The 13,768-nt window shown below is 38.4% G+C and overlaps 1 long non-coding RNA gene across 2 annotated transcripts; it reads left to right on the forward strand.

Annotated features, from left to right (window-relative positions):
* Window positions 1–10,339: 10,339 nt before the first annotated feature.
* On the forward strand, window positions 10,340–10,860 carry LOC106094455 (uncharacterized). Of its 2 annotated transcripts, none has more exons than XR_001222556.2 (2): window positions 10,340–10,503; window positions 10,583–10,860. It is a non-coding gene; the product is annotated as an uncharacterized LOC106094455 (long non-coding RNA). The 2 variants fall into 2 exon arrangements; XR_009398777.1 differs by having other exon boundaries at window positions 10,340–10,461.
* The last annotated feature ends 2,908 nt before the right edge of the window (window positions 10,861–13,768 follow it).

The following is a 13,768-nucleotide window of genomic DNA, read 5'->3' on the forward strand; positions in this document are numbered from 1 at the left end:
CTTCTCACTTAATCTGTATGTCAATGGGTCGTATATCTAGAATAGTCTCCAGTGCCCTGGTGGGCGTGGTCCTCGTCGCTCCGCCTAGGCCAAGACAACAGGTTTTCTTAACCCGTTGTATGGTCCTTACGTTGCACTTTTTCTCCATAGCAGACTAACAATCTACTGAGGCGTAAGTAAGTTTTGGTCTAATCACTCTCCTGTGGAGTCAGTGGACTATCCTCGGATACAGGCCCCATTTCGGGCCTACGGTCCTTTTACATAGTGCCCAACATCTGTTAGCCTTTTTAGTACGCTCCTGAATGTGACACTTCCAATTCAGTTTCCTGTCCTAGATCACATCTAAGTATTTGACTTTGTCAGATATCGAAATCGTCTTATTGGGGAAACGTGGTGCGTTAAATTAATTGGCCCAACTTCGTCTTCTTCGTGAACAGGCATATTTCAGTCTTCTCTGGGTTAACATTAAAACCTCTGTATGTAGCCCAGTCATATGCCATATGCAAGACACTTTCGGCCCTTCTTCATAGCTCGTTCAGATCCTTACCACTTAGAAGTTCAAATCCCTCCTCAGTCAGCATCCGCAATAGATCAATTATGGTGGTCACCCATAGGAGTGGCGATAAAATGGCCGCTGTAGAGTGCCCTGTACCACTTTTTCCCTTATATTTATGACATGGAACACACAATTTATCCACCTGTTCCTTATCCACCTGTTCCTTATGGAAAATGGCTTTTGATGAAAAGCCATTTTCCACAGGATATGACGAGACTCACGGAGACACCGGAATCTTAGAATTATGACGTTGATCGAAGGTTTATAATTATGGAATATATGGTGAAGGAATCCTTGGGAAGCTTCAAACCATTTAAGTCACGCGGACCTGATGTAATATTTCCGGCGTTACTAAAGAAAGAGGCAGACTATCTGGCGTCTCATCTGGCCAATATTTTCCTTGAACCGTGTGTGATACACATCCGAATAAACTTCCCGTTTTTTTTTAAGATTCAATATTGCGAATTCCCCCGGTCATCCAGGGTTTTTCTTGGGCTGGTTTCCTTTCCCGAAGAGGACAACTATCTTCGAAGGACCAGTGCAGTCGTAATACTGTTGACATTTTCGTCGATGTCTTTTATGCTTGGACAATCTAAATTATCTTGACCAAGTCTTCTTCTGAGTAGTCTTCCGAATTTTGTCCAGTTGGTTTTCAACTTATTACTGAATCTTATCGGATTCGGCGCTGGCCGTGATATTCTTAACCTTATTAACGATGGTCAGAGGAAGACTGTTCCATGGAGACCCTCCAACCTTGAACCTTATCGATTAGATTTTTTCGAACATATCGTCACACCTAATACCTCCTCCCGAATTCTATTACCAATGGTAGCGGTGTTTCCAAAATTAAGAGTTATTAGGTCGTTAGTGTTCAAGAACTCTGCCAGCTTGTTAGTGTTGGTACTACCCCACGAAATGTGGTGAGAGTTCGCATCGCACGCTATTAGTACCTCTTTTCCTATATGTTTTGCATTACTCAACAGCCGTTGCAGCTCCGACGTGGATGGCGGTGTCGGAAAGTCGAAAGGCAGATAAAGTGATGCCTGGGGAAAATATAAAATCAAGATTTATGTCTTATGTCTTCCAAATATTAAGTAAATGGGCTTCTTGGAAGTAGTTGATGGTACCATCATCGGTTCCCTCCCTGTTCGTTGGGTTGCATTGATACTCCAGTCGCTGCGCTGCCTAATGTTTCAATATTAGGATCTTTATTAGGATCCTATGGTGGTGGGTAAAAAAAGAGAACAAGTATACGTCATGTAAGATGGAGTGAGACATCAATATGAAAATATCAAGAAAGTAAAATTTTTATTCGACGAAAGGCTAACATAGAGCGTGAATGTATTTAACAGAAACGAGTATTATTGACATTGACAAGCTTTTATTAACATTTACTCTGCTTAGCATACGATTGAATACCTCAAACGTTAAATATGTACATAAAAATATTATTGGGTTGTTATAAATATATAAAACTAGCTGAACCGGCCCCGCACCGCTGCGCCTTCTTTTACTTTATATGGAACAAAAGTTTCCTTCGAATATTTATTTTCGACAACTTGACTAACTGTTTAACAATATAAGTGCCTTAATCTGAATCCCATATGAATTTAAGTTTGGATGTAAGGTGTACTCCATTCTTAAAATACTTCATTTCAGCCCCATATTCTCATTATGTCTGATTTAGTGTTGTCTTTGGGGGAGAGGTGGTCCCCCAGATACTTGGCACTGAAAAAATAGCAGCATCTTGCTCTTCTCTCAAATACAATTTATTTAAACCCCATATTGCAATTGGCTTAAGAGAAGTTTACAGGAAATACTTACTATGTGGGTGGTGTTGTGGGGGTGGCGTGGCCCCATAGACACTTTTCCCGAATATTGATATCAAATTCGTACTTTACTCCCAAAGACCTTTCATTTGAGCCCCATATTGCTATGGTCGTAAATTTGTCCCCTTTGAGGGATGTTTTTGGTGAGAGGCGGCCCCCCAAACACTTGATCCCATGTTTGGATATCAGATTCGTATTCTACATTCAAATATCTTTTATTTAAGCCCCATATTCCCATGGTCAGTAAATAAGTCCAGTTTGGGGAAGGGGTATCAGATTCCTATTCTACACGCAAATACCTATCATTTGAGTCCCATATTGCCATGGTAGGTAAATATGTCCGACTTTGGGGCTTGGGGTGGTCCCCCTAGCACTTGGTTTGACAATTGGATAGCAGATACGTTTTCTTATCCTAAAAATCTTTCATTTGAGTCCCATATTGTCGTGATTGGTCTAAATATATGTTTGGTAGGTTTTAGGGTGGGTCAGCCCCCCTAGGTATCCCATCCGAAATTTGGATACCAAATTTTTATTTTTATGGTACTATATGAGAGCACACAAAATTTCGATAAAATCGCACCACCCATCTCCGAGATGTGGCGTTTATAACAATTAGAGTAAGGGGGACGGTCCGCCCTCTCTTCAGATATCAAAAAATGAAGTACCCTATTTTCACCACGGGGTCATTATGCACCATCTGTGACAATTTCAAGAAAATCGGTTCAGCCGTTTCTGAGGCAATAGCATAAGCAACACACAAACATACAAACAAACAAACCTACAAACACAAATTGATTTTTATACCCACCACCGAAGGATGGGGGTATATTCATTTAGTCATTCCGTTTGCAACACATCGAAATATCCATTTCCGACCCTATAAAACACATATATTATATTCAGCGTAAAAATCTAAGACGATCTAGACATGTCCGTCTGTCTGTTGAAATCACGCTACAGTCTTTAAAAATAATGATATTGAGCTGAAACTTTGCACAGATTCTTTTTTTGTCCATAAGCAGGTTAAGTTCGAAGATGAGCTATATCGGACTATATATTGATATAGCTCCCATATAAACCGATCTGCAGATTTAGGGTTTTAGGCCTATAAAATCCACATATATTATTCGATTTTCTGAAATTTGGGACAGTAAGTTATGTTAAGCCTTTCGACATCCTTCTTCAATTTGGGCCAGATCGGTCCAGATTTGGATATAGCTGCCATATAGACTGATCCTCCGATTTAGGGTCTTAGTCCCATAAATGCAACATTTTTTATCCGATTTTGCTGAAAATTGGGACAGTGCTTTGTGTTAGGCTCCTCGACATCCTTCGTCAATTTGGCCCAAATGGGTCAAGATTTGGATATAGCTGCCATGGAGACCGATATCTCGATTCAAAGTCTTGGCCCCATAAAAGGCGCATTTATAATCTGATTTCATTGAAATTTGACACCGTGATTTATGTTCGGCTTTTCGACATCCGTGTCGTACATGGTTTAGATCGGTTTATTTTTAGATATAGCTACTGTACTTATTAGTATTTGGTCCAAATTGGAGCATATTTCGATATAAGTGCTATGGGACATGAGGTATGCAGTTTTCATCGGATTTTCATGACAGGTGGTTTACATATATACCCGAGGTGGTGGGTATCCAAAGTTCGGCCCTGCCGAACTTAATGCCTTTTTACTTGTTATATATAAGATTTAATCAAAATCGAACAAAAGAATCGCGGGTCAGGCGTAATGGATTAACATTTTGTTTTCGAAAATGTTTATTGAAATTTGTCTGTATAAAATTTTTTAAGAAAATGTGGTTTAGGACAGATAAGCATAATAAAAAGACTTTAAAAATGTTAATGCAAAATGTAGTGTCGCAAAATTCTACATTTTATTGAAATTTTTGTTGTCTTTAGAGTTTTTTTCGCTGAAATTTAATTCTTAAAAAAAATTCATTAAAATTTAGTCTTTAGAAAAAATTGTATTGAAATTTTTGTTTTGTAAAAATCTTGTGTTTAATTTCGAGTGAGGTCCGGCCCGTGATGAAGTTTTGTCATTGGAGCGTTACGCTGAAAATTTCCCTTAGAAGAATTTCATTAAAGTTGGTTTAGAAAAAATCTTATTAAAATTTTGTCCTTAAAAAAGTAATTTTAAGGCAGCTGTGGCCTCTGCAAATGTTGAATATGTAGAATACTAGGAAGATGATATTTGACAACAAATCGCTAAGTACGGTACAAATCGGTCTATAACCTGATACAGCTCCCATATAAACCGATCTCCCGATTTCACTTCTTGAGCCCGTACAAACCGCAATTTTTGTCCGATTTGGCTAAAATTTGCTTGCGGTGTTCTGTAACAACTTGCAACAATTGTGTCAAATACGGTCCAAATCAATCTACAACCTGAGAAAGCTTATGTAAACCGGTCTCTCGATTACCATTTTTCGGTTTCTAGAAGCTTTAATTTTTGCTGGTTTAATAGAAGTTTGGTTTGTAGAATAAAATTATGCCTTTCAACTAAGTTTATTTTGTATACATTTTTAACAGAATCCATAGTGGTGGGTCCCAAGATTTGGCTCGGCCAAACTTAGCACTATATTACTTGTTTAATATAAAAACCATCAAATGCTACAAGACAAAAAATGGATTCCAGAAATCTCACTCCCAAGAATTTTGAGACGAATTTTTGTTGGATATTTTTGGATGTAAAAAATTGCCTTCTTTGGAAAAGCAAATTTCCCTCAAAACATGACATAATATCACAGGAAAAATAGTTTTTAGCTAGTTTTACTCGTCCACGTACCGCTTATCCAAATTTCCTACCGCTTATCCAAATTTTCTACCCATTCGTATTAAGTTGGTTTATGACATTTTCTTTAAAGACAAAATCGCCCAGTTTAATCTTATAAATACAATATATAACAAGTAAAAAGGCGTTAAGTTCGGCCGGGCCGAACTTTGGATACCCACCACCTCGGGTATATATGTAAACCACCTTCAAAATTCGGTGAAAATTTCATACCTTATACTCATATACCTCATACCGATCTGAACTATACACGACACGGATGTCGAAAAGCCGAACATAAGTCACTGTTCCAAATTTCGGGGACATCGGGCAATAAATGAGCATTTTATGGACCCAAAACCATAAATCGAGATATCGGTCTACATGGCAGCTATATCCAAATCTGGACCGATTTGGGCCAAATTAACGAAGGATGTCGAAGGGCCTTACACAATTCACTGCCCCGAATTTCATCAAAATCGGATAATAAATGTGGCTTTTGTGGGCCTAAGACCCTAAACTGGAGGATCGGTCTGTATGGCAGCTATATCCAAATCTGAACCGATCTGGACCAAATTAAAGAAACATGTCAAAGGGCCTAAGACAACTCACTGTCCCAAATTTCAGCGAAATCGGACCATAAATGTGGATTTTATGGGCCTTAGACCCTAAATCGGAGGATCGGTCTATATGGCAGCTATATCCAAATCTAGACCGATCTGGGCCAAATTGACGGAGGATGTCGAAGGGCCTAACACAACTCACTGCCCCAAATTTCAGCAAAATCGGATAATAAATGTGGCTTTTATGGGCCTTAGACCCTAAATCGGCGGATCGGTCTATATGGGGGCTATATCAAGATATAGTCCGATATACCCCATCTTCGAACTTAACCTGCTTATGGACAAAAAAAGAATCTGTGCAAAATTTCTGCTCAATATCTCTATTTTTAAAGACTGTAGCGTGATTTCAACAGACAGACGGACGGACATGGCTAGATCGTCTTAGATTTTTACGCTGATCAAGAATATATATACTTTATAGGGTCGGAAATGGGTATTTCGATGTGTTGCAAACGGAATGACTAAATGAATATACCCCCATCCTTCGGTGGTGGGTATAAAAATCAATTTGTGTTTGTTTGTAGATTTGTTTGTTTGCATGTTTGTGGGTTCCTTATAGACTCAGAAACGGCTGAACCGATTTTCTTGAAATTTTCATAGATAGTGCATAATGACCCCGTGGTGAAAATAGGGTACTACATTTTTTGATATCTGAAAGTTGGGCGGACCCTCCCCCTTACCCTAATTTTCAGAAACGCCAGATCTCGGAGATGGGTGGTGCGATTTAAGCGAAATTTTGTGTGCTCTCATATAGTACCCTAAAAATAAAAATTTGGTATCCAAATTTCGGATGGGGTACCTAGGGGGGGCTGCCCCACCCTAAAACCTACCAAATATATATTTTGACCAAGCGCGACAATATGGGACTCAAATGAAAGGTATTTAGGATAAGAAAACGTATCTGATATCCAATTGTCAGACCAAGTGTTAGGGGGAGCACCCCAAAACACCCCTAAATCGGACATATTTATCGACATTGGCAATATGGGACTCAAATGAAAGGTATTTGCGAGTAGACTACGAATCTGATATCCAAATGTGGGACCACGTTTCTTGGGCTCCACCCCTTTCCCAACACACCCCATTCGAATATGATATCCAAATATGGGACCAAGTGTTTGGGAGGCCGCCTCTCCCCAAAAACATCCCCCAAAGGGGACCAATTCACGACCATAGCTATATGGGGCTCAAACGAAAGATCTTTGGGAGTAAAGCACGAATCCGATATCAATATGCTGGAAAAGTGTCTATTGATCCACCCCAACCCCACAACACCACCATAGGAAGTATTTGCTGACTATTGCAATAGGAGACACAAACAAGAGGGTTTTTACAGTAGAACACGAATCTGATATACGTTTTCAAGGCCAACTCACTGAGTGTTCGCCCATCTCCCAAAACATCCCCCAAGCCGGTCATGTTTGCCGACTATGGAAATATGGGTCTCAAATAAAAGGTATTTGGGAGTAGACCATGAATCTGATATCAACATTAGGGACCAACTGTCGAGGGTACGTCCCACCACCATAACAACCCCCAAATAAGACGTATTTGATCACCAAGACAATTTGGGTCTTAAAGAGAGTGGAACTAAACATTTGCTGACTTTTGAAATAAGGAGTTTAAATGAGATTAGAAAATGAATTTGATATCCAATTTTGAGGCCAATGACAATGTGAGGTTCAAATAAATGATGATGAATGACACCCCTCAATCGGGCATATTTACCGACTATGTCAATGTGGAGCTTTAATGAAAGGTATTGGGTGGTAGAGCAAGAATTGATACCCAATTTGGGGATCAATTTTTTAGGGGTCTACCCCTTTCCAAAAATACCCCACAAACAGAAATTTGTGCCTCATATTGACCTTCGCAATATGAGGCTCAAATAAAGGTTTTTGGAAATAGAATACGAATTTTATATCCAAATATATGTCCATGTATTTAGGGGACCACCCATTCCTCAAAAAACCCCCTAAAGCGTAATAATTTTTCGACCATGCCAACATGTGGCTCAAATGAAAGGTATTTGAGTTTAGAAAACGAATTTGATAACCTAAATATTTTGTGGCCATGTGTTTGAAGGGCGCATTGTGTAAACTTGCCTAAACCGATGGCAATATGGGGTTTAAATAAATGGTACTTGAAAGAAGAGGACGATGCTGATATTTTTTCAGGGGCAAGTGTCTTGGCGACCACCTCACCCCCGAAAACACCCCTTAATCAGATATCATGAGAATATCGGGCTGAAATAAAGTATTTTAAGAATGGAGTATACCTTACATCCAAACCTAGATTGGTAGACCAATAAAGATCATATGGGATTCATATGGGATTGTTAAACTGTCAGTCAAGCGATATACTATTTTCGTAGTATGGTATTTCACTAAAAGCTCTTTAATGGTAGAAAATAAATATTATAAAGAAACTTTTGCTCCATATAAAGTAAAAAAAGGCGCAGCGGAGCGGGCCCGGGTCAGCTAGTCTTATATATAAAAATCAATTTGTGTTTGTTTGTATGTTTGTGTGTTCCTTATAGACTCCGAAACGGCTGAACCGATTTTCTTGAAATTTTCACAAATGGTGCATAATGACCCCGTGGTAAAAATAGGGTACTACATTTTTTGATATCTGAAGGGGTGGTGGACCCTTACCCTAATTTTCAGAAAAGCCAGATCTCTGAGATGGGTGCTGCGATTTAAGCGAAATTTTGTGTGCTCTCATAAAGTACCCTAAAAATAAAAATTTGGTCTCCCGATTTCGGATGGGGTACCTAGGGGGGCTGCCCCATCCTCAAACATACCAAATATATATTTAGACCAATCACGACAATATGGGACTAAAAGGAAAGGTATTTAGGATAAGAAAACGTATCTGATATCCAATTGTCGGACCAAGTGCTAGGGAGACCACCCCAAGCCCCAAAATACCCCTAAATCGGACATAATTACCGAACATGAGAATATGGGGCTCAAATAAAAGGTATTTGCGAGTAGAGTACGAATCTGATATCCAAATATGGGACCAACTGTTTGGGGGGCCGCCTCTTACCAAAAGGGACAAATTTACGACCACAGCAATATGGGCTCAAATAAAAGGTCTTTGGGAGTAAAGCAAGAATCTGATATAAATTTTCGGGAAAAGTGTCTATGGGGCCACCCTACAACACGAATCCGATATATATTTTCAAGGCCAACTCACTGAGTTGCCGCCCATGCTCCAAAACACCCCCAAGCAGGTCATGTTTGCTTACTATGGAAATATGGGGCTCAAATAAAGGCATGTGGGAGTAGACCACGTATCTGATATCAACAATAGGGACCAACTGTCTAGGGGACGTCCCACCAAATTACAACCCCCAAATAGGACATATTTGCTCACCAAGACAATTTGAGTCACAATGAGAGTGGATCTAAATATTTATAGTTTTTAGGGCCAATACCCCAAACCGGATATATTTGCTGAGTTTCGAAATAAGGAGTTTAAATAAGATTAGAAAACGAATTTGATATCCAATTTTGAGGTCAATGGCAATATGGGGTTCAAATAAATGATATATAGATATATGAGAATAGAGTACGTTGCTGATATATTTTCCGGGTTTAGTGTTTGGGGGACCAAACCAATTCCCAAAACACCCCTAAATCGGGCATATTTACCGACCATGTCAATGTGGAGCTTAAATGAAAGGTATTGGAGGGTAGAGCAAGAATTGATACCCATTTTCGGGACCATTTTTCTGGGGGTCTATCCCTTTCCCAAAATACCCACAAACAGCAATTTTTTATTGACCATCGCAATATGGGGCTCAAATAAAGGTATTTGGGAGTAGAATATGTATTTGAAATCCGAATGTAGGACCATGTATTTAGGGCATCACCCCTTCCTCAAAACACCCCCCAAAGTTTAAACATTTTTTGACCATGCCAATATGTGGCTCAAATGAAAGGTATTTGAGCTTAGAAAACGAATTTCATAACTTATTTTGGAGCCATGTGTTTGGGGGATGCCTCATCGTGTAAACTCCCCTAAACCAATGGCAATATGGGGTTTAAATAAATGGTATTTGAAAGAAGAGCACGAGGCTGATATTTTTTCAGGACCACCTCATCCCCGAAAACACCCCTAAATCAGATACCACGAGAATATCAGGCTGAAATAAAGTATTTTAAAAATGGAGTACACCTTACATCCAAACTTAAATTCGTATACCAATAAAAATCATATGGGTTTCAGATATTAACTTATATTGTTAAACTGTTAGTCAAGCGATATACTTTTTTCGTAGCATGGTATTTCACTAAAAGCTCTTTAATTGTCAAAAATATAAATAATTATTTTAAATTAAATCATTTTGTTTTTTACTTCACAATACAGCATTTAAGTCACTTGATACGGAGCTCATAGTAGCGAAATCTATCATTCAATAGCAAGCATCGTTGATTTTAGAAGAAATTTTTAAGTTCTGTAGGCTTTGTCTGTAGTATAGGACACAGTGAAGTATTTTTCAAAAAAATTTAAAATATATACAATACTTTCGACTTTCTTTCAAAAATGAAAAGATTACAATGAAAAGATCTTAATACCCACCTTAAGTAACGAAATGTGTTAAAATAATACAAGTCGGCAGACTTTTATGAGAGCAAGTTTTATATTAAACTTACGGTTGTCATTTGATATCAATTATTTATTTATTTCATCTACCGAGTAAAAATTAGTGCACAAAGAAAGAAAAAAGCTTGCAACTGCAATAACGTGGAAATCTCTTCGAATTTCTGTTTTCTAGTTCTACCAAATTTTCGTATTTTATCTCCAAAATATTGGGAAAACTTGAGGACTTATAAACACATGATGAAAATTATAGCCATAAAAGGCAATAGTTGGATGCAATTTTTACCGGTCATCTTTTCCATCAAAAAAGGATTTTCGATGGATTTTAATAAAGTTCGGAGTAGAAATTAGCCGCATCATTTAAGTAGAACATATATGACTCGTCGTAAAAATTGTAAAATTTTTTTTATATTTAACAAATATAGTTGCTTATTTTAATTTGTATGCGTAAAATTTTATGGAAGTAAAAGTTATTTAAAACCAATGCTGAAGCTCATTCGCCAAAACAATCACTATGAAACTAAGATATTCGCAAAGACAATCACATTTTGAAGGTTTTGAAAGACTAGGATCGGCCTATAAATAGTGTGTTGGCTAGCAGTACAAAATTGAGCTTTGACTTTAACCAAATGTCACCACCGATGGGCCAGTTCCGAGTAGCGACCACAATTTTCAAAAAAAAAAAGTTGAGATATCTTTATCAATTTCACAGTAATAGAAGGATTTTGAAAAAAATGTGGGGTGGGTCCCCGCGAAAATAAAATTCTGGCAACTTTAATGATGGCAGCTCTATCCAAATCTGGACCGATCTGGGCCAAATTAAACCTGGATGTCGAAGGGCCTAACATTACTGAATGCCCTGAGGCGAAATGGGACAATAAATGCGCCTTTTATGGGCCCAAGACCTTAAATCGAGTGATCGGTCTATATGACAGCTATATCCAGATAAAGTCCAATACAGCCCATCTTTGAATTTAACCTTCCTATGAACGAAAAACGAATCTGTGCAAAGTTTCATATCAATATATTTATTGAAAAAGACTGTAGCGCGATTTCAACAGACAGGCAGACGGACGGACTTGGCTCGATCTTCCTAGAATTTTACGATGATCAAGAATATATATAGTTTATAGGATCGAAACTGGATATCTCGATGTGCAAACGGAATGACAAAATTAATATTCCTCCATCCTTCGGGAAATATCATTTCGTTGTTTCCTTCATATGAGCAAGATGGTCTACGTAGGACTACGTTTTTGGAACATAGCATAGAGATTCCACAAGGTTTAAGGCCGATATAGCAAAGATATTTTTCGGTATCTCCGGCCATCGAAAAATTGATTCATGCGGAGGTAGATAGTATGTTAGATATGGGTGTTATTGAACCTGCCCATCCGAACTGCTCCTGGAGCAGCCCTGTGACATTGGTGAGGAAAGAGGAGAAAGTGAGGCTATGTTTAGATTCGCGACGATTAATGCTGTCACTGTAAGGGATGCGTATACCCAGCCGAAGATTGATAACATTCTCTCGTTTGCCCTGTGCTGAATTTATTACTTCACTTGACCTCAAGAGCGCATTTTGGCAAATACCATAAGCCTTACAATCTCGTAACATTACCGGGTTCATGGTTTCCAACAGGCCGGTCTATCGGTTTAAGGCTATGCCGTTTGGGTGGACACGATGAGCCGCCTGATGGACATCGTTATCCCGGCTGTTATTAGATGTAGGGTTTTGGGTATTTGGACGATTTGCTTCTATTTTCACAGACGTTTGAGGAACATATGGAATTGCTGAGCGAGGTGGCGAACCGTTCTCTGGATTGACCTTGAATATATCCAAGTGTCATTGGTGTATACGCGAGGTTAGGTACTTGGGGTACTTAATCGGCAACGGTGTTAACACGGTTGACCCGTCGTAGATATCTGCCATTAGGGATTAGAAGCTTCCCAAGACCACCCGGGAAGTACGCCCTTTTCTGGGCCTTGCCAGTTGGTAAAGGCGATTCATCGACAACTTTCCAATCTTGACTGCCCCCATTTCACATTTTACCAAACGAGCTAAATGTTTCGTGTTGACGAGGAGGCGGATCAAGCGTTTGAAGAGTAGAAGAATCGTCTTACCACATCGCCAGTTCTTATCACACAGGATTTTGACAAATCTTTTGTCATCCAGTGTGATGCCTCAAAAGTGGGTATTGGAGGCGTACTAGCTCAGAAACATTAGATTGTCAGTGGCGATATCAAAACGCCAGCATACAAAACAATAGAGAGGCCCGGTAAACAACAACAAGGATTGATTCCGACCATTACATGGCGATCCTGTCAAATAATGGTGGTGTTGCTGCTGGGAAATCTGTTGCAACAATAAACAGGCCAGGTCCAGCTCGTCTTACCATCGAGGAATACACAGCCAGGCAGCAGAGAAAAGAGGAACAAAGGTTGACACGCATTCCACCTACAGAAAAGCCAAAACATATGAGAGGTGGAAAGCTAGTGTAGTTGCGTCGACAATTGGCCGATTTGAAAAACCGCATCAAGTCAGATCCACCACCACTATGGCACGTTTCCTGTGAATTATGGGCGATGGTTGACCGAATTGAGTTACAGTCAATATCTTGAGTCAATATCTGAATAAACAAAAAATATAAAAAGTTGATTTCTTTTGTTTTGCACTTGTAATAAGAAGAAGAATGTGCATATTGGATAAGATATCTAAATACGTATTTAATATATGAGCCAAATCATTATCAGATCACTGTCATAAAAATTATAAAAAAATTGAATGCACTAAACGTTTCGATTTGCGAATTATTTATTATTATATATTAATAAAATAAAAATTAATATTGCGCTAAAACTATAAAACAATAGAAGTCCGTCTGCAAAAACGAAATGATTACTCGAGCACTTGCATAGACCGGAATTTTGTTGATTTGTTGATATTCAGGGTCGATCTAGTTTCTTTTGCTTTAACAGGGTGACACAAGAGGAAATTTATATTGTGATTTTCTGAAGCGGTTTTCACACCAAACGATCAGTTGTGTATATTTGTATATGAAATAAAAGTTGTAATGAATGAAGGAGTTAGTTGAATACGTCAATGAATTGAATATTGTAAAATCAAATTTGAAAAAAAGTATTAATAACATTGTTACGCAGAAATTTGTAGTTAATAAGTTAGTTAGGTTAAGTTTTATTTGAGGAGTGATTATTATATATAAAGATAATGAAGAATTGACTGGGAGTAATGAAAAATAAGCTAAAGTAGATTAAGAAATAAAGAGTGATTTGTTAAGAGCTTGATAACTTTTTTTTTAAAAAAAAAACGCATAAAATTTGCAAAATCTCATCGGTTCTTTAT

The sequence above is a fragment of the Stomoxys calcitrans genome, chromosome 1, assembly GCF_963082655.1.
Source record: "Stomoxys calcitrans chromosome 1, idStoCalc2.1, whole genome shotgun sequence".
Classification (NCBI taxonomy): domain Eukaryota; kingdom Metazoa; phylum Arthropoda; class Insecta; order Diptera; family Muscidae; genus Stomoxys; species Stomoxys calcitrans.